This window comes from Nerophis lumbriciformis, linkage group LG04, assembly GCF_033978685.3.
Source record: "Nerophis lumbriciformis linkage group LG04, RoL_Nlum_v2.1, whole genome shotgun sequence".
In the NCBI taxonomy this organism is placed as follows: domain Eukaryota; kingdom Metazoa; phylum Chordata; class Actinopteri; order Syngnathiformes; family Syngnathidae; genus Nerophis; species Nerophis lumbriciformis.
This window is the reverse complement of record NC_084551.2, coordinates 25011141-25034056: the sequence shown is the minus strand read 5'-3', so window position 1 is coordinate 25034056 and position 22916 is coordinate 25011141.

Sequence of the window (22916 nt, the reverse complement as noted above, 5' to 3'; positions counted from 1 at the left end):
GGGTTAGATTGATTGGCATCACTAAATTGACCCTAGTGTGTGAATGTGAGTGTGAATGTTGAAGGTCTATCTGTGTTGGCCCCTTGATGAGGTTGCGACTTGTCCAGGGTGTACACCGCCTTCTGCCCGAGTGCAGCTGGGATAGGCTCCAGCAACCCCCGCAACCCTGAGAGGGACGAGCAGTAGAAAATGGATGGATGGAAGTCGGTGCAGCTTATGTTCAACTTATTTGTGGCATGTGGGCACGGCGTGGCGTTGTTGGGAGAGTGGCCGTGCCAGCAACCTGAGGGTTCCTGGTTCGATCCCCAGCTTCTACCAACCTACTCATGTCCGTTGTGTCCTTGAGCAAGACACTTCACCCTTGCTCTTGATGGGTCGTGGCCATCATTGTGTGAAAGTGTGTGTGAATTGGTGAATGTGGAAATAGTGTAAAAGCGCTTTAAGTGCCCTGAATGTACAAACCCCATTTCCATATGAGTTGGGAAATTGTGTTAGATGTAAATATAAACGTAATACAATGATTTGCAAATCCTTTTCAACCCATATTCAATTGAATGCACTACAAAGACAAGATATTTGATGTTCAAACTCATAAACTTTTTTTTTTTTTTGCAAATAATAATTAACTTAGAATTTCATGGCTGGAACACGTGCCAAAGTAGTTGGGAAAGGGCATGTTCACCACTGTGTTACATGGCCTTTCCTTTTAACAACACTCAGTAAACGTTTTGGAACTGAGGAGACACATTTTTTAAGCTTCTCAGGTGGAATTATTTCCCATTCTTGCTTGATGTACAGCTTAAGTTGTTCAACAGTCCGGGGGTCTCCGTTGTGGTATTTTAGGCTTCACAATGCGCCACACATTTTCAATGGGAGACAGGTCTGGACTACAGGCAGGCCAGTCAAGTACCCGCACTCTTTTACTATGAAGCCACGTTGATGTAACACGTGGCTTGGCATTGTCTTGCTGAAATAAGCAGGGGCGTCCATGGTAACGTTGCTTGGATGTCAACATATGTTGCTCCAAAACCTGTATGTACCTTTCAGCATTAATGGCGCCTTCACAGATGTGTAAGTTACCCATGTCTTGGGCACTAATACACCCCCTTACCATCACAGATGCTGGCTTTTCAACTTTGCGCCTATAACAATCCGGATGGTTCTTTTCCTCTTTGGTCCGGAGGACACGACGTCCACAGTTTCCAAAAACAATTTGAAATGTGGACTCGTCAGACCACAGAACACGTTTTCACTTTGTATCAGTCCATCTTAGATGAGCTCAGGCCCAGCGAAGCCGACTGTGTTTCTGGGTGTTGTTGATAAACGGTTTTCGCCTTGCATAGGAGAGTTTTAACTTGCACTTACAGATGTAGTGACCAACTGTAGTTACTGACAGTGGGTTTCTGAAGTGTTCCTGAGCCCATGTGGTGATATCCTTTACACACTGATGTCGCTTGTTGATGCAGTACAGCCTGAGGGATCGAAGGTCATGGGCTTAGCTGCTTACGTGCAGTGATTTCTCCAGATTCTCTGAACCCTTTGATGATATTACGGACCGTAGATGGTGAAATCCCTAAATTTCTTGCAATAGCTGGTTGAGAAAAGTTTTTTTTAAACTGTTCAACAATTTGCTCACGAATTTGTTGACAAAGTGGTGACCCTCGCCCCATCCTTGTTTGTGAATGACTGAGCATTTCATAGAATCTACTTTTATACCCAATCATGGCACCCACCTGTTCCCAATTTGCCTGTTCACCTGTGGGATGTTCCAAATAAGTGTTTGATTAGCATTCCTCAACTTTATCAGTATTTATTGCCACCTTTCCCAACTTCTTTGTCACGTGTTGCTGGCATCAAATTCTAAAGTTAATGATTATTTGCAAAAATGTTTATCAGTTTGATCATCAAATATGTTTTCTTTGTAGCATATTCAACTGAATATGGGTTGAAAGTGATTTGCAAATCATTGTGTTCCGTTTATATTTACATCTAACACAATTTCCTAACTCATATGGAAACGGGGTTTGTACAAAAGCGCTATACAAATATAACCCATTTACCATTTATGTTCAGGTGCGCTCTGTAGTCCAGAAATTGTGGTACATATAAAGCTTATAAAACATTATCAGTCTGAGTCGTATCTCCATAAGAGAAGTTACTTGATTAGATTGTGATAACATAAGATTGTGAAGTACATAACATTCCATTTGGTGGCAGTAGGTTTCTTTCAGCAGCTGAAATAATGAATAGATGTCTCGTCTTGGGTTGATGTTGAAGCATATTGACCCATCCCAGTCTTGCCATGCTCTACGGTGGCCCGGAGGCCCTTTTTGCTTTAGAAGTAATCAGTCCTGACACACGGGAGGTCTGCTGAGACCCAGTTAAAGATTTCTATTATCATATCAAATCACACACAAGTGCTCTCATTATAACCGACACAACTCAAACAGTGGATAAAAGCTGCTCTACATAACGTATAATTTCAAGTTTTGTGACATTTTTTTTTGCATATGGTATGTATGATAAGAGCCAGTTAAAAGCTGATGTCAAAGAGAATAGAATTGGTGGAACATTAAAGGCTCTCATAGAAGTCTGGAGATTATGGTCGGGTACAGTGACCTTCTGACCTGGCTGGATCCCTCAAGATGGCAAATGCGGAGGGCAGCGAACAAAAGGGACCATTCCCCCGTCCTTGCCGAGACCTCGTTAACGACTTCGAAAGGCCCATCAATATTTAACAACTCTGTGATTGAAATTTCAAATTCATCTCCTCAGTGGAAAAAAAAAAAGCGATAGATGGAATGAAGAGGAGACAGCACTGGGAGTCATTTTTTAAATAGACTACCGATAATTCATATGAGGCCACGCTAAGTTAATTAAAAGCACAATATCTTAGCTGTCTTTGAATAGTTACCATCATCATACTGGATTACTGATATGAAAACATGCTCTTGCACCAGTAGGGCACAGATAATGTGAAAGACATGTGTGTTCCACTTCATCACCTCTCTTTTTTAACCCCTCCATTCTTTCCTCGATTCCTGAATTCACCTTTCGAGCATTTCCTTAACCCGTGTGACCTCGCCTGTTCATTTGACAGACTTTCGACAGCCAACAAGAGATAGCTTTACTATTTCATGAGGGTGTGAGGTTTCTTGAGGGTGCCAAAGATTTCGGTGTCCAACAGTTCACCTGCTCGTCACAAGGTACCTTGAGACTTGAGCCACATGCCTAAAATGGGACATGCATGTATAAGTGAAATACATATCAATGAAGCCCTCTAATGCTGACAACTTTAGCACTTGTTTCATACTTCTAAACCTAAAAATGATGTCTGCAAATAAAATGCCTCCCAAAATAGACACAGTAGTGAGTTTAAGCTTGTTTTCTAATGAATTTCAGCACATTTTGAAACACCCACGTTTAGCTCTCAAATGTGGGTAGGCCTGCATCAGCCTGCTGACGTCACCCACAGAAGACTGGAGGCTATTTCATATTGTATGGTATGTGTTTTGGTAGCATCTTCATGCCGAATCACGATATTTTTGCACATCATTTGAAGAAATCAGCAAATATTCCTGCCACATACATTGTTGCAGGTTGTAGCAATACAATTAAAGAAGGGCTCAACTTGCATACATTTCCAATTGATGGAAATATAATGAAATATAGTGGCTGCTGGTGGCAGGAGCTCTGTGCTCTTTTATCATCTGTTTGTGTTCCTGATGTTTCCCTCTTGTTTTCATGTGGGTTTTTTTTTGCCTTTTGGTTCGGGACCCTTTGGGACTGTGTGACAAGGGGTGGCACTTTGGTGACTTCTGCTGTGATTTTTTGTGAACTTCTGGATTTGCCTCCCGGGAGCCTTTTGGCCATGGAGACCAGCTGCTGGGTCTCTGCCGCACCAGAGTCCGTTTGGAGAGACTGGAGGAGATGCGGATGAAGAGACAGAGCTGCGGAGCTGGCACTGAGCCCCGGGACGGACAAGCTTGTGTCTTGGCTGAATGAGCAGGTATCGGACACCTCGGTCTCCTTAGATGCATCCTCGCTCATCCATGCGGACTGGATACTGTCCGAGAGTTAGTGGGCGGCTGAGTTTGGAGTCGGCTCTCTTTGTTGCTTTGTTGGGTCTGCTCCTGTCTCTGGCCATGCTCACCCCACCCCAGCAGACAATGGCGTGGAACACCGCAGAGGCCACCACAGTGTATGAGTTTTGTTTTTTTTGTTTATTTGTTTTACTTTTGTAGCTGTATGTAGAAATGGCTAGTTGCATCAGCTCTGCTCTTTTAATGCATACTTGCCAACCCTCCCGGATTTTCCGCGCCTCTCCCGAAAACCTCCCGGGACAAATTTTCTCCCGAAAATCTCCCGAAATTCATGCGGACCTGAGTGACTTGTCGACAGCCTGTTTTCACGTCGGCTTTCCCACAATATAAACAATGTGCCTGCCCAATCACGTTATAACTGTAGAATGATCGAGGGCTAGTTCTTGGTTTCTTATGTGGGTTTATTGTTAGGCAGTTTCATTAATGTCCTCCCAGCGCGGCAACAACACACAACAACAGCAGTTATGTTTTCGTCTAACGTAAAGCAGTTCGTCTGCCGTAAACAGCAATGTTGTGACACTCTTAAACAGGACAAAACTGCCATCTACTGTACATGCATATGTGACAATAACATCTAGGGCTTTTAGAGAGTGCAGTGCACAACTGCGCACACAACAAAGAGACGAAGCAGAATGCATCATCAGAGAGGGTGTACAGCATGGTTAGAAAAATAGTGACAGAGAATAGAACAAGAATGGACAATTAAACCCTTAACTCAACAATGAGTAGATGAGTGTTATGTGTGTGTATATACGAACACTGAAATTCAAGTATTTCTCTTTTATTTATATATATATATATATATATATATATATATATATATATATATATATATATATATATATATATATATAATAAAATAAATATATATATATATATATATATATATATATATATATATATATATATATAGCTAGAATTCACTGAAAGTCAAATATTTCCTATATATATATATATATATATATATATATATATATATATATATATAAAATACTTGACTTGGTGAATTCTAGCTGTAAATATACTCCTCCCCTCTTAACCCCCCCCCCCCGCCCCACACACACACACACACACACACACACACACACACACACACACACACACACACACACACACACACACACACCTCCCGAAATCGGAGGTCTCAAGGTTGGCAAGTATGTTTTAATGTCTTTAATGTCCTTTGTGTTTTTTGATGTTTGATGTTTCCCTCTTACACAGATGCTTATGTGTGCTATGGCTATGAGTTTTTTTCCCCCTTGGCCTCAGTCTGGACCCCCTCTACAGGGGCCCAGGCTTAGACTGATTAATTTTTTTTTCTCCAGTCAAATTAACTCATGCAAAATGGGACTGACTAAGCGAGAAAAGTATAAATTGCAGCGATTATTTTAATTATTTTGACTTCGAAGAAGGGTTTTAGTCGGAGTTTGGATGGAAAAAAATGTATAACTCAAGCCAAATGCGATCCCAAAAATCAGTAACACTCTTGAAAGGGAGAGGGAGAAAGACTGAGTCAGAACCTGCGGAAAAACAGAAAGAAAAGCAGAGCTGGCACTCTGAAACAAGAGAAAACAAAAGGAAATCCGCCAGTATTCAATGTTCTTTCCTCTTCCACTGATGTTTTCCTCAAAATGCTTGAGGAAACACCGAAAGAGCATGAGGCAACACAGGTTATGATACAGGTGCCAAACTCAAGGCCCGGGGGCCAGATCTGTCCCGTAACATAATTTTATCTGGCCCGCAAACACCTGCAAATGTGTCAATAAAGTACTTAATATTTTCTCATTAAATGTAATTGCTATTTTTCATTTTTGACAGAAAAAATATATGTACTGCTTGAAATGGCATACCTTTTAAAATGTAATAGTATCCAATATTGCAACAAATATTACAGTATATCATCATACTTTCCAAACATATTTTTGTCTAAATAAAAATAAATACAAATACTTTACTTTAAAACAAACTACCCATCAAATTCATAAAAATGACAATACATTTTACGTTGTTCTTTACAGCATACTACTGTAAATTGAAAAAAACTACTACTGTTTTGTGCGGAAAAATTATGTTGCCAGTTTTTGACTTTAAAAATCTACTGTAAATGGAAAGATGGTACATTTGTTTTTACGGTAGAAAAGCTGGCAGCTAAGTTGCCAGAATAAAAAAGGAACTTGTACTGTGTTTCCATTACCAATATAATAATATAAATAATAATAATAATAATAATATAAACAATGTAAATTTAACACAAAAATTCTGGCAACTAAGCTGCCCACTTTTTCCGTAAAAAACTAAACAGTGGTACTGTTTTTATATTTACTGTAAAATGTTGTAAGAAATTAAAAACCCCCCACTATTTTACAGTTTTTACTGTAAAATCAACAGTCTATTTAAAACAATTTATGTAATTAGTAATGAAATTCAGAGGCAAATTCATACATTATTTGCTGTTACAAGCGGCCCTAACTGCCATGTGGCCCTCAATGAAAACCGGTTTGACATCCCTGGGCTAGGATGTTTATGGAAGATGAGAGCAGGGAAGTCTGAAAATATTGATTATTTTTATATTTATTTTTCGCTGATAATGTTAACCATATTAGTTTTGAATAAATAATGTACCTGCCCTTATCTACAAACCCCGTTTTCATATGATTTGGGAAATTGTGTTAGATGTAAATATAAACTGAATACAATGATTTGCAAAACATTTTCAACCCATATTCAGCTGAATATGTTACAAAGACAACATATTTGATGTTCAAACTGATAAACTTTTTTTTTTTTTGCAAATAACCATTAACTTTAGAATTTGATGCCAGCAACACGTGACAAAGAAGTTGGGAAAGGTGGCAAAAAATACTGATAAAGTTGAGGAATGCTCATCAAACACTTATTTGGAACATCCCACAGGTGAACAGGTAAATTGGGAACAGGTGGGTGCCATGATTGGGTATAAAAGTAGAGTCCATGAAATGATCAGTCATTCACAAACAAGGATGGGGCGACGGTCACCACTTTGTCAACAAATGCTTGAGCAAATTGTTGAACAGTTTAAGAAAAACCTTTCTCAACCAGCTATTGCAAGGAATTTAGGGATTCCACCATCTACGGTCCGTAATATCATCAAAGGGTTCAGAGAATCTGGATAAATCACTGCACGTAAGCAGCTAAGCCCGTGACCTTTGATCCCTCAGGCTGTACTGCATCAACAAGCGACATCAGTGTGTAAAGGATATCACCACATGGGCTCAGGAACACTTCAGAAACCCACTGCCAGTAACTACAGTTGGTCACTATATCTGTAAGTGCAAGTTAAAACTCTCCTATGCAAGGCGAAAACCGTTTATCAACAACACCCAGAAACGCTGCCGGCTTCGCTGGGCCTGAGCTCATCTAAGATGGCCTGATACAAAGTGGAAAAGTGTTCTGTGGTCTGACGAGTCCATATTACAAATTGTTTTTGGAAACTGTGGACGTTGTGTCCTCCGGACTAAAGAGGAAAAGAACCATCCGGATTGTTATAGGCGCAAATTTGAAAAGCCAGCATCCGTGATGTATTAGTGCCCAAGACATGGGTAACTTACACATCTGTGAAGGCGCCATTAATCTGTAAGTGCAAGTTAAAACTCTCCTATGCAAGGCGAAAACCGTTTATCAACAACACCCAGAAACGCTGCCGGCTTCGCTGGGCCTGAGCTCATCTAAGATGGCCTGATACAAAGTGGAAAAGTGTTCTGTGGTCTGATGAGTCCACATTTCAAATTGTTTTTGGAAACTGTGGACGTTGTGTCCTCCGGACTAAAGAGGAAAAGAACCATCCGGATTGTTATAGGCGCAAATTTGAAAAGCCAGCATCCGTGGTGTATTAGTGCCCAAGACATGGGTAACTTACACATCTGTGAAGGCGCCATTAATGCTGAAAGGCACATACAGGTTTTGGAGCAACATATGTTGCCATCCAAGCAAAGTTACCATGGACGCCCCTGCTTATTTCAGAAAGACAATGCCAAACCACGTGTTACATCAATGTGGCTTCATAGGAAAAGAGTGCAGGTACTAGACTGGCCTGCCTGTAGTCCAGACCTGTCTCCCATTGAAAATGTGTGGCGCATTATGAAGCCTAAAATACCACAACGGAGACCCCCGGACTGTTGAACAACTTAAGCTGTACATCAAGCAAGAATGGGAAAGAATTCCACCTGAGAAGCTTAAAAAATGTGTCTCCTCAGTTCCCAAACGTTTACTGAGTTTTGTTAAAAGGAAAGGCCATGTAACACAGTGGTGAACATGCCCTTTCCCAACTACTTTGGCACGTGTTGCAGCCATGAAATTCTAAGTTAATTATTATTTGCAAAAAAAAATAAAGTTTATGAGTTTGAACATTAAATATCTTGTCTTTGTAGTGCATTCAATTGAATATGGGTTGAAAAGGATTCATTGTATTACGTTTATATTTACATCTAACACTATTTCCCAACTCATATGGAAACGGGGTTTGTACACTGTCAATGCAGGGAAATGGGCACCAGTTCTGTGGATGACAATACACTAAGAGAGGCCTGCATATTGAGTCTGTCGACGGCTCAAAATCAAATTGATATTATGGGAAATGACAGCTCGATTCATATCTCAGGAGCATAAAATACACACATTTTTGTCATGTTGTCGTTTTTAAAACATATATTTTAGGAAAACTCGCTGCGTTGCTTCTCTCCTGAGATCCGTCATCTTTATCAGTGTATCAAAGCCCAATTTTTAGCGCGTACCCATTAAATGCTCAGCTGTGTGTGGCGTGTGGTTCATCGGAGGTCAAGATGATCATTCACGCCAAGGCTCGAGGGCACGCACTCTCTCCTTTATGAGAACATAAAGAAAGCCAAGTGCCCAGGCGTGCCTGATTAGCTGCCCTAATATGCTATTTGTGACTAATTTCACAGGCGCTAAGTCACAGGTGATGGTTCCAGGCTGTAAATCTAACTCAGCCGCTTTTGACAGTGCATGTGTTTGTGTGCATGTGTTAGTGCGGCGCCTCGCTGTGTGCATGTGTGTGTCCTCTCCCTGAGGAAGCACTATGGCTCCCATGGTGAATATGCAGAGGCCATCAAGGTGAAAAGCAGGACATAAAAGTAATGGATGAAGCCATCTCAAGCCAACAAGCCAACTTGTGCTTATCTAAAGGAAGTGTGCGTTTGTGTTTGTACACGTGTGTCTACGGAAAGACACAATGCACTCGCATGGTTTTGTTTTACCACAATCATTACTTTTTGCCTGCAGCACATATACACGTTTACTGCTAAAATGTGTCATTGTTACGTTTTATGTTTTATACTGATTGACTAGTTCACACGATGCAAATTAAGACAAGTTAAAAGAAGTTAATGAGTGTCTTTTGGTTGTATTTGAGTGGAACAAACTGTTTTACAAAGAGCAAAGGATTTCTGACCTTGTCTTTTTTTCTATTGTATGCAGCTGGGATAGGCTCCAGCCCCCCACCAACCATATACTTTAAAGGCCTACTGAAATGCGATTTTCTTATTCAAACGGGGATAGCAGGACCATTCTATGTGTCATACTTGATCATTTCGCGATATTGCCATATTTTTGCTGAAAGGATTTAGTAGAGAACATCGACGATAAAGTTCGCAACTTTTGGTCGCTGATAAAAAAGCCTTGCCTGTACCGGAAGTAGCAGACGAGTAGCGTGACGTCACAAGTTGTGGAGCTCCTCACATCTGCACATTGTTTACAATCATGGCCACCAGCAGCGAGAGCGATTCGGACCAAGAAAGCGATGATTCCCCCATTAATTTGAGCGAGGATGAAAGATTCGTGGATGAGGAAAGTGAGAGTGAAGGACTAGAGGGCAGTGGGAGCGATTCGGATAGGGAAGATGCTGTGAGAGGCGAGTGGGACCTGATATTCAGCTGGGAATGACTAAAACAGTAAATAAACACAAGACATATATATACTCTATTAGCCACAACACAACCAGGCTTATATTTAATATGCCACAAATCAATACCGCATAACAAACACCTCCCCCCTCCCGTCCATATAACCCGCCAATACAACTCAAACACCTGCACAACACACTCAATCCCACAGCCCAAAGTACCGTTCACCTCCCCAAAGTTCATACAGCACATATATTTCCCCAAAGTCCCCAAAGTTACGTACGAGACATGCACATAGTGGCACGCACGTACGGGCAAGCGATCAAATGTTTGGAAGCCGCAGCTGCATGCGTACTCACGGTACCGTGTCTGCGTATCCAACTCAAAGTCCTCCTGGTAAAAGTCTCTGTTGTCCCAGTTCTCCACAGGCCAATGGTAAAGCTTGACTGTCATCTTTCGGAAATGTAAACAATGAAACACCGGCTGTGTTATCCGGCACAACAGTCAGGGGGTGCATTCTACGGCGGGGGTGCGTTATCCGGCACAACACCTGCCGCAATACACCGCTTCCAACCGACAGCTTTCTTCTTTGCTGTCGCAATTGTTCACTGAACAAATTGCATAATATTCACCAACACAGATGTCCACAATACTGTGGAATTTTGGGATGAAAACAGACGATTTAATAGCTGGCCACCATGCTGTCCCAAAATGTCCTCTACAATCCGTGACGTCACGCGCAGGCGTCATCATACCGAGACGTTTTCAGCAGGATATTTTGCGCAAAATTTAAAATTGCACTTTAGTAAGCTAACCCGGCCGTATTGGCATGTGTTGCAATGTTAAGATTTCATCATTGATATATAAACTATCAGACTGCGTGGTCGGTAGTAGTGGGTTTCAGTAGGCCTTTAATAATAATTGCTGAGGACCTCATCCAACAGGTGGCAAAAAATTGTCCTGTAAATTGGGGGCTTTTGAACCCATCCATCAATCCATTTTCTACCGCTTGTCAGTTTTTGGCGTCGCGGGGGTGCTGGAGCCTATCTCAGCTGCATTCGGGCGGTGGGCAGGGTGCATGGACGAGTCGCCACCTCATCGCAGGGCCAACACAGATAGACAGACAACATTCACACTCACATTCACACACCAGGCCCAATTTAGTGTTGCCAATCAACCTATCCCCAGGTGCATGTCTTTAGAGGTGGGAGGAAGCTGGAGTACCCGAAGGGAACCCACGCAGTCACAGGGTGAACATGCAAACTCCACACAGAAAGATCCCGAGCCCAGGATCTAACCCAGGACCTTCGTATTGTGAGGCACACGTACTAACCCCTGTACCACCGTGCTGCCCGGCCCTTGAACCAATATGAGTAATTATTTGACGTACCACTTGATAGAGCCCAAGTGCAACACTTACCACAGTTTAAAATATTTCCGCCTCTGAGTGGGGTGACACCTGGGGTGGCCTTTCAGATTCTTGGGGTGCCACCCCTGGCCACAACCTAGACACGCCACTGCGCTGCTTGCGACTTGAACGTGCCTATTCTTTTCTATCACTTGAAGACATGACATTAAGAAAAGTAGGAAAACAGTGTTCAAATGCTACAAATACTTTACCTCAAAACCACAAAGTGATGGAAAAAACAAGACACATCAAAGATTAAACAAGCCTGACATAGTTGTTGTCCAAAGGCACCTTCAATGAGAAGCAGTCCCGCAGGCCCCCCAGAAATAATAGCTACTATCTCTGAATTCAAATGTTGACGCAGCCCTGGTATGGCAAAGAGAAGAGCTGGTACTATAATACTTGTCTTGTTTTTTTTAATTGTCTTGTCCTTTTTATTTATAACATGTGTTTTACAAACCTCGTTTCCATATGAGTTGGGAAATTGTGTTAGATGTAAATATAAAGGGAATTCAATGATTTGCAAATCATTTTCAACCCATATTCAGTTGAATATGCTACAAAGACAACATATTTGATGTTCAAACTGATAAACTTTTTTTTTTTTGCAAATAATCATTAACTTTAGAATTTGATGCCAGCAACACGTGACAAAGAAGTTGGGAAAGGTGGCAATAAATACTGATAAAGTTGAGGAATGCTCATCAAACACTTATTTGGAACATCCCACAGGTAAACGGGCAAATTGGGAACAGGTGGGTGCCATGATTGGGTATAAAAGTAGATTCCATGAAATGCTCAGTCATTCACAAACAAGGATGGGGCGAGGGTCACCACTTTGTCAACAAATGCGTGAGCAAATTGTTGAACAGTTTAAGAAAAACCTTTCTCAACCAACTATTGCAAGGAATTTAGGGATTTCACCATCTACGGTCTGTAATATCATCAAAGGGTTCAGAGAATCTATAGAAATCACTGCACGTAAGCAGCTAAGCCTGTGACCTTCGATCCCTCAGGCTGTACTGCATCAACAAGCGACTTTAGTGTGTACTAGACTGGCTTGCCTGTAGTCCAGACCTGTCTCCCATTGAAAATGTGTGGCGCATTATGAAGCCTAAAATACCACAACAGAGACCCCTGGACTGATGAACAACTTAAGCTGTACATCAAGCAAGAATGGGAAAGAATTCCACCCAAACATTTACTGAGTGTTGTTAAAAAGGAAAGGCCATGTAACACAGTGGTGAACATGCCCTTTCCCAACTACTTTGGCACGTGTTGCAGCCATGAAATTCTAAGTTAATTATTTTAATTGCAAAAAAAAAAAAAGTTTATGAGTTTGAACATTAAATATATTGTCTTTGTAGTGCATTCAACTGAATATGGGTTGAAAAGGATTTGCAAATCATTGTATTCTGTTTATATTTACATCTAACACAATTTCCCAACTCATATAGAAACGGGGTTTGTATATATAAGGAGAACAAAAAATCCTATATTCTTAAATATATATTGTTATCGGGATATCTAACTACCTATTTTGTCCATATTGCACCAGCACAAACAGTGGCCATGCCGAAACGTAAAAGCATGCATAGTAGTTACCCTATAGCAGGGGTCGGCAACCCAAAATGTTGAAAGAGCCATATTGGACCAAAAATACAAAACAATATCTGTCTAGAGCTGTAAAAAATGTAAAGTCTTATATAAGGTTTATAATGAAGACAACATGTCTATATCAGCTATACTAGCCTACTATCAGAATGACTATGTGTCGCAGGCTGACGCAAATCTTTGTTGACAAAAATGTTGAAATGTAATATTTATTCTACACATTATTACATTATTCAAAATCATTAGTAAAACGGAGGCTTCTCAGAGGGTGAGATAACTCCTGGAAATTACTGGCTTAGAATGGCCAAAGGTATAGATGTGTGTGTCCAAGTTAAAGGAAACGGCAGGCTGTCTTCTTCTAATGGATTTATTACAATCTTTGCAAACTGGGTAATGTTTGCTGTGGTCTGGAACAACGTGGCACGACAAATGCAGCCAATATTACATACAGATAATGTGTCAGGAGACATGCAAATATAAATTGAATTAGGAGGACTTAAAGGAAATTAAATGAGCTTAAATATACCTACAAACGAGGCATGATGATGCAATGTGTACATACAGCTAGCCTAAATAGCATGTTAGCATTGATTAGCTTGCAGTCAAACACTGACCAAATATGCCTGATTAGCACTCCACACAAGTTAATAACATCAACAAAGCTCACCTTTGTGCCTTCACACACAACATTAAACTTTTGGTGGACAAAATGAGACAAAAAATGGGGGCATAAACACGTCTTAAAAAGTCGGAGAAAGTTGTACATGTAAACAAACTACGGTGAGTTCAAGGACCGCCAAAATTAGTAGGACAAAACAGCGCTGGCCAAATAGTCTCTAATCAGTGAAGCATGTTTAATATAAACTATGTGATTTCTAACAATTAGGAAGGTTTGTGTCATGTTTGTCATCCTACAGAAACCATATTAAAACTAAAAAACATATTTTTTCCCCTCATCTTTTTCCATTTTTCATACATTTTTGAAAAAGCTCCATAGAGCCATTAGGCCGGCGCTAAAGAAACGCACGCGTCTCTAGAGCCAAGGGTTGCCGACCCTCGCCCTATAGCAAGGAAAATAGACTTTTAACACCAGGTAGTCCAATATGTATGTTGCCTACTGTTACTACAATACAATGGAAGTTTTTTCTTTTTAAATGTTCTCATGTTATTTGGTGTCCACCGTTCTCACATTAAGGTGATTCACTAAGGCCCTGTTTACAATAAGGTTATCCAGGGTAAATCCCACCTAACCTTATCCGTGTCCACACACAACAATGCCACCGTTTTAGGACCCCCGCCCTCCTCAGTTTGCCGGCGCAACGCGACCTAGTACGCATGCGCGGAAAATGCGCACGTCATAGTCACCTCCAGTGTTGCTTTGTGTGCAAGTTCTTAAACTTAACTTATCTGAACAATATCCAGTGTTGTGGTATTTCAATTAACTGGAATCCAGTGTGCTGTGGGCCCATATTGTAGTGAATCACATCTGAGCCATCATCAATTAATCAAATCTTTATTAGACACGTAAACAATGTGATAAAGAACATTTGACAACAATCAATCTAGGGATCTAGATATCTGGCCAGGACACTCCTTCATTGTCCATTAGTTTTTGGTGACTTTATATACTCTGGACCTAGACGTTGAGTCCGCGACATACATGGCGGACAATAACTAATACAGTCTGCTTTGCCAGTCCAAATGCATTCGCCGTTTTCCATAGTTTTCCCTCGACGGCCAGGTAATACAAAGCACACGCTACCTTTTTTATCACATCCACGGGAGGTCGTATTCTCGTTGACTCTCCTTCGACAAATGGACAAAGTTTTTCGCTAAGTAGAATCACAGCTGACCTGGACATTTGAAAGTTCTCTTGCCGTCTGAGAAGTGTTGCATCCCAAATAGCTGCCATCGCTTTCTCTTAAGGTATTCATGTGTGATTTCCACAAGCGTCTGTACATGTAGAAGAAGGAGAAACACGGGCATGTCTGGATGACTCGCCTTCATATTTCCGGTGGTTAGCTCCCAGTTACGAAACCGCTTTATTATGAGGCTGGCTGTGGGGCGTTCTTTCTGACGTCACTTCCTGTGTGGGGCGCGGTTTTTCTGTCGTCACTTCCTCTCCGAACTCAGTTTGTAAACGATCAATGAGTCCATACAAAGCTAAGTGCCGGAGATTCAAGAAATACACGGCGCAAATAAAAATTTGTCCGAGGAGATGGACCTTAAACGATAGTTTAGTGTGGCTGAAACGGGGCTTAGTTAAAAAAGTTAAAGTACCCATGATTGTCACACACACACACACTAGGTGTGGCGAAATTATTCTCTGCATTTGACCCGTCACCCTTGATCACCCCCTGGGAGGTGAGGGGAGCAGTGAGCAGCAGCGGTGGCCGCGCCCGCGAAACATTTTTGTTGATTTAACCCCCAATTCCAACCCTTAATGCTGAGTGTCAAGCAGGGAGGTAATGGGTGCCATTTTTATAGTCGTTGGTATGACTCAGCCGGGGTTTGAACTCACGACCTACCGATCTCAGGGCGGACACTCTAACCACTAGGCCACTGGCTAAATACTTTTTCGTTTAAGGGGTTAAACGACTTAGTGTAGACATGGCCTTATTCAGATTTCCGTGCACTTAGATGCAGTAGGATACCCCCACAAAGTTCAGTAGTAGTATACTTTTTTATCATTATTTGAGCGTGAGAGAGAGATGTTGAGAGTGTGCATGCGTGGGTCCTTACAAGTTTTGTGTTTTTTGGTCACAGTGTGTGTGTTTTGAGGATCTTTGCACTACCTGGGCTCCATTCTCCAATATGACAGTCTCCTCCAGCTCCTTGGTGTTTAACATCCAGGACCTGCTCCTAGACACACACACACACCTTTCAGCAGGATGAGGTTTCCCTCTCCGTACCCTAACACTGCTCATGCTCCAGAGAGGTGAAAGATGTGTGTTAAGGGGGAGGTTGAGTCATACCTTCACCTCAAAGCCATATATCCAGAAGGTTAACAGTTCTGCCAGATGTGGGGTCACCACAATTAAAGAATCACATTATTATTGTTTAAATACACGACAATATGCAGCTTTGAGACCGCTTTCCTGCATTGCACTACAATGCATGTCAATAACTATCATTACAATGCAATAACACAATAACACTAAATGTAATTGTCTTAACCTTAAGTTATATTGTGATTTTATGTGAGACCCTGAGTATTTTCATAAAACTGATGTTGATTGTATCCAATACTTACATTTGGTAACACTTTAGTATGGGGAACATATTCACCATTAATTAGTTGCTCATTAAAGTAACAAAGACTTAATTCAGAGTTATTTGGACACTAGGGGAACATATAAGGGTTAGGGTTAGGGTTAGGGTTACTAATAAGCAATAATTCTGAGGTTATTGAGTGAAGACTTTTAGTTAAAGGGGAACATTATCACAATTTCAGAAGGGTTAAAACCATTAAAAATCAGTTCCCAGTGGCTTATTTTATTTTTCGAAGTTTTTTTCCAAATTTTACCCATCACGCAATATCCCTAAAAAAAAAGCTTCAAAGTGCCTGATTTTAACCATCGTTATATACACCCGTCCATTTTCCTGTGACGTCACACAGTGATGCCAATACAAACAAACATGGCGCATAGAACAGCAAGGAATAGCGACATTAGCTCGGATTCAGACTCGGATTTCAGCGGCTTAAGCGATTTAACAGATCACGCATGTATTGAAACGGATGGTTGTAGTGTGGAGGCAGGTAGCGAAAACGAAATTGAAGAAGAAACTGAAGCTATTGAGCCATATCGGTTTGAACCGTATGCAAGCAAAACCGACGAAAACGACACGACAGCCAGCGACACGGGAGAAAGCGAGGACGAATTCGGCGATCGCCTTCTAACCAACGATTGGTATGTGTTTGTTTGACATTAAAGGAAACTATCAACTATGAACTGGGTTTACAGCATATGAAATACATTTGACAACAACATGCACTTTGAGAGTGCAGACAGCCCAATTTTCATCAATTAATATATTCTGTAGACATACCCTCATCCGCTCTCTTTTCCTGAAAGCTGATCTGTCCAGTCCAGTTGGAAATGCATCTGCTTTGAGTGTCGCAGGATATCCACACATTCTTGCCATCTCTGTCGTAGCATAGCTTTCGTCGGTAAAGTGTGCGGAACAAACGTCCAATTTCTTGCCACTTTTGCATCTTTGGGCCACTGGTGCAACTTGAATCCGTCCCTGTTCGTGTTGTTACACCCTCCGACAACACACCGACGAGGCATGATGTCTCCAAGGTACGGAAAACAGTTGAAAAAACGGAAAATAACAGAGCTGATTTGACTCGGTGTTTGTAATGTGTTTGAGAAAGTGACGTCATCGCTCCGAGAGCGAATAATAGAAAGGCGTTTAATTCGCCAAAATTCACCCATTTAGAGTTCGGAAATCGGTTAAAAAGATATATGGTCTTTTTTCTGCAACATCAAGGTATATATTGACGCTTACATAGGTCTGGTGATAATGTTCCCCTTTAATGGCTTACTGATTGTATAACAGGGCCCATGTAGAATAAGGCATAAATAAGTACTTAATAATGACTAATTAAGAGCCAATATGCATGTTAATAAGCAACTAATTAATGGTGAATGTGTGTTATTCTGAAAAAAATTCGTACATTGTAATCTGACTGAAACAGTACAAACCTGCCTACCTTGGGAAAGCTTAAACAGGCCAGTCATAAAAGTCTTTACCCTCACAGAATTAGTTAAACAATAGTCCAAATAATAAGATGCAAAGCTCTAAGTCTGGTAAATCAGTGTAAAAAACAAACTTCCCTGCAGCCAAAATACCTCAACCTCCTGTCCCTGTTTTGGCACCATAAACTGCTAACAGTTTCTCACCAAAGAAATGCAAAACAGTTTGAAGGAAAATATCAAAACCTGCCTGCACTTCATGCCTCTTCATCAAAAACACCTCCGAAATGTAGGCGGTGTCACGCAGCACGAACATGGAAAGTGTCTGAGCTAAATTAGGGACATTAAAAATCACAGGCTGTGCACTTGCTAATTATTACACTCGCTTGCAAACAGACAGGCTAGCAAAGTGGCGAGCCGCTGACTTACTCTCAATGTCACTTTCTCTGAGTAACAAATATCCAAAGGTCAAAATGTGTAGTTTAGTGGTGACAGCAAACAGCTCACCAAAGCCGAGCGTGTGTGTGTGTGTGTGTGTGTGTGTGTGTGTGTGTGTGTGTGTGTGTGTGTGTGTGTGTGTGTGTGTGTGTGCAGGTATGTGTGTCTTTTGATGGAATCCGGCCTTTCATGTCCTCTGAGTCTATGCTGCCACCTGCAGCTCTGGGTATGAACAAAGAAACATTGGATGTTAAAATGAATAACAATGCCGACTTGCCCAGTCACACTATCTAAAAAGAGAACTTCTGTTGGTGTGGTGTTAATCTGAGGCAACATTGCAATTAAACAGAAACAATGACTTCTCAAGTATAATACAAACATTTTTTTTTTAAATATTCTATTAAATCAAGGGTAAACATTTAAAGGTTGGTACACATTCAATAAATGATGTGGACCTTTTTGGTGAATTTGCATGCGGAGGTCAAGGATATTTAACTAAATTGTTTTGGAGGCCACATTTTCAGAAAGCTATGGATGGGGGGTGGGGAGTGGTTGTTACTGGAGCACTGTTTTTAAAGTTAAAGTACCACTGATAGTCACAGACACACTAGGTGTGGTGAAATTACTCTCTGCGTTTGACCCATCCCCTTGTTCCACCCCCTGGGAGGTGTGTGGAGCAGTGAGCAGCAGCGGTGGCCGCGCTCGGGAATCATTTTGGTGATTTAACCCCAATGCCAACCCTTGATGCTGAGTGCCAAGCAGGGAGGTAATTTTATAGTCTTTGGTATGACTCGGCCGGGGTTTGAACTCACGACCTACCAATCTCAGGGCAGGACACTCTAAACACAAGGCCACTGAGCTGGTTTCAAGGACCTTCTGCAAAAAAGCTTGTCAACGGTAATCTCTATGACAGCACTCTTGTGCTTCTGTGAAGTCCCACACAAGTTCCTGGAACTGAACTCGAGGGCCACCAGTTGAATAGCCCAAATGATGAAAATGAGAGGACCTAAAAATTAGCCTTGAGGAACACCATAAGTAAAACTAAAGAAGTTGAACAAGTGGCTACCGACAAGCTTCAGCAACACCGTAGTTACATGAATCACATTATGAAAAAAGGACAGAACAGAACTTAAAGAGGTTGAGGAACCCCCTTTGTTATGCAAATCACAAGTTTGGACCCCAGTGTTCTATGTTTGCTGGCAAGGTTAATTTGTCAGTACAAAGATCTGTCAATGTGTTTACAGTGGTGCAAGTTCCTCTCTACAATAGGAACAGTGTTTTTAGGAATTTGCTGCAAAAATGTTTGTCATTTAAGTTTTGAATTGAACTCGGGGGTCTGTATGGTGTCAGGAATTGGCAGCCCGGTTCAATAGCCCTGCTGTAGGTCTTGGCTACTCATCTATGTGTGAAAAATGTAAAGCTCCAATGTGCTCCATTTGACATGAGTAGGTACAAACCCCGTTTCCAAATGAGTTGGGAAATTGTGATAGATGTAAATATAAACGGAATACAGTGATTTGCAAATCATTTTCAACCCATATTCAATTGAATGCACTACAAAGACAAGATATTTGATGTTCAAACTCATAAACTTTATTTTTTTTTGCAAATAATAATTAACTTAGAATTTCATGGCTGCAACACGTGCCAAAGTAGTTGGGAAAGGGCATGTTCACCACTATGTTACATGGCCTTTCCTTTTAACAAAACTCAGTAAACGTTTGGGAACTGAGGAGACACATTTTTTAAGCTTCTCAGGTGGAATTCTTTCCCATTCTTGCTTGATGTACAACTTAAGTTGTTCAACAGTCCGGGGGTCTCCGTTGTGGTATTTTAGGCTTCATAATGTGCCACACATTTTCAATGGGAGACAGGTCTGGACTACAGGCAGGCCAGTCTGGTACCCGCACTCTTTTACTATGAAGCCACGTTGATGTAACACGTGGCTTGGCATTGTCTTGCTGAAATAAGCAGGGGTGTCCATGGTAACGTTGCTTGGATGGCAACATATGCTGCTCCAAAACCTGTATGTACCTTTCAGCATTAATGGCGCCTTCACAGATGTGTAAGTTACCCATGTCTTGGGCACTAATACACCCCCATACCATCACAGATGCTGGCTTTTACATTTTGCGCCTATAACAATCCGGATGGTTCTTTTCCTCTTTGGTCCGGAGGACACGACGTCCACAGTTTCCAAAAACAATTTGAAATGTGGACTCATCAGACCACAGAACACTTTTCCGCTTTGTATCAGTCCATCGTAGATGAGCTCAGGCGCAGCGAAGCCGGCGGCGTTTCTGGGTGTTGTTGATAAACGGTTTTCGCCTTGCATAGGAGAGTTTTAACTTGCACTTACAGATGTAGCGACCAACTGTAGTTACTGACAGTGGGTTTCTGAAGTGTTCCTGAGCCCATGTGGTGATATCCTTCACACACTGATGTCGCTTGTTGATGCAGTACAGCCTGAGGGATCAAAGGTCACGGGCTTTGCTGCTTACGTGCAGTGATTTCTCCAGATTCTCTGAACCCTTTGGTGATATTACGGACCGTAGATGGTGAAATCCCTAAATTCCTTGCAATAGCTGGTTGAGAAAAGTTTTTCTTAAACTGTTCAACAATTTGCACACGCATTTGTTGACAAGGTGGTGATCCTCGCCCCATCCTTGTTTGTGAATGACTGAGCATTTCATGGACTCTACTTGTACACCCAATCATGGCACCCACCTGTTCCCAATTTGCCTGTTCACCTGTGGGATGTTCCAAATAAATGTTTGATGAGCATTCCTCAACTTTATCAGTATTTATTGCCACCTTTCCCAACTTCTTTGTCACGTGTTGCTGGCATCAAATTCTAAAGTTAATGATTATTTGCAAAAAAAAAAATGTTTATCAGTTTGAACATCAAATATGTTGTCTTTGTAGCATATTCGACTGAATATGGGTTGAAAATGATTTGCAAATCATTGTGTTCCGTTTATATTTACATCTAACACAATTTCCCAACTCATATGGAAATGGGGTTTGTACATTTTTGAATGATATTTTGCTTTCCTTTATAGTATTTCACAAACGTTGAACTCTGTCTTTCAAACAACACTGTTTTAGTTTATTTAATCAAAATAAAGTACATCACAGTAATTTTCCATGCAGCATCGCCTCAGGTTAAATTGGGGCCCTAAACAATGACGGGGCAGGAAGCGGAAAATGTCATCTAAAGCGCCCTGTCACTGACTGACGTTTTCCTTGTACTTCTTCACGCAAAGCGGGGACCGCAGAGATTGTGGGGCCCTACACACAGCGAATGTTCTCTGTTCAGGGTGGGTTGCTAAAAATGTATCAATTAAAAATAAGAAGTATAATTAACATACTTCAAGTAAAAATAAAAGTGAATCAAATAAATTACCCAGTTTTCAATTTGGTGATAAGACCACCTGGTTTGCAGGGGCCAGCATACAGTCACTTATCATCTTTGTGGTAGTAAATTGCTTTTTCTATTAAGCAAGGAGCCATGCTACCCAGAGGAAGGCAGATATGTGTGGAGCATAGATCAAAATCACTAGTTAAATTTAAACATTTACAATTTCTCTGTGCGTGTGTCGTAACTGAGCGGATTATCTGCATCAAAGTGTTGATGTATCGTCTGAAAGCAGCTCTGCAAGTTATTTTTATTCAAAACAATTTTTTGGGGGGCCCAGCCACTGTTAAAAGTCTAATCTTCAGTGTTTATAGTTGATAACACCATATTTGTTTTACTTCTTCTCCCACTGTTTCATTGCCTCACTGTTGCCCCTTGCAGAACAGAAAATGACTGCATAAATGAGCAATTCTCGAGTTAAACCGAATGATTGAAGGGGACATGATCATTTTAAACTACATTTAAACACTTTATTGTGGTCTGGATAATTTGTATTGGATACACTTTGGTGTAAATTTTGCTCCAAAGTGACATTTATAACCCGTTTTTTAAATCTTTCTGCAAGATGTTCATTTATGGTGACGTTACCAGATTACGAATGAAACCACAAAACCTAAAAGTATCATAATTTATTTTTTTTAAATGTACAATTTTTTTGTTCCCTCACATCCTGAAGATTAGGTAAATGAGCCTCTCTGGATGAGCACTTAAAGGCCTACTGAAATGCGATTTTCTTATTTAAACGGGGATAGCAGGTCCATTCTATGTGTCATACTTGATCATTTTGCGATATTGCCATATTTTTGCTGAAAGGATTTAGTAGAGAACATCGACGATAAAGTTTGCAACTTTTGGTCCCTGATAAAAAAGCCTTGCCTGTACCGGAAGTAGCAGACGATATGCGCGTGACGTCACAGGTTGTGGAGCTCCTCACATCCGCACATTGTTTACAATCATGGCCACCAGCAGCGAGAGTGATTCGGACCGAGAAAGCAACGACATCCCCATTAATTTGAGCGAGGATGAAAGATTTGTGGATGAGGAAAGTGAGAGTGAAGGACTAGAGGGCAGTGGGAGCGATTCAGATAGGGAAGATGCTGTGAGAGGCGGGTGGGACCTGATATTCAGCTGGGAATGACTTAATCAGTAAATAAACACAATATTAGCCACAGCACAACCAGGCTTATATTTAATATGCCACAAATTAATCCCGCATAACAAACACCTCCCCCCTCCCGTCCATATAACCCGCCAATACATATAACCCGCCAATACAACTCAAACACCTGCACAAGACACTCAACCCCACAGCCCAAAGTACCGTTCACCTCCCCAAAG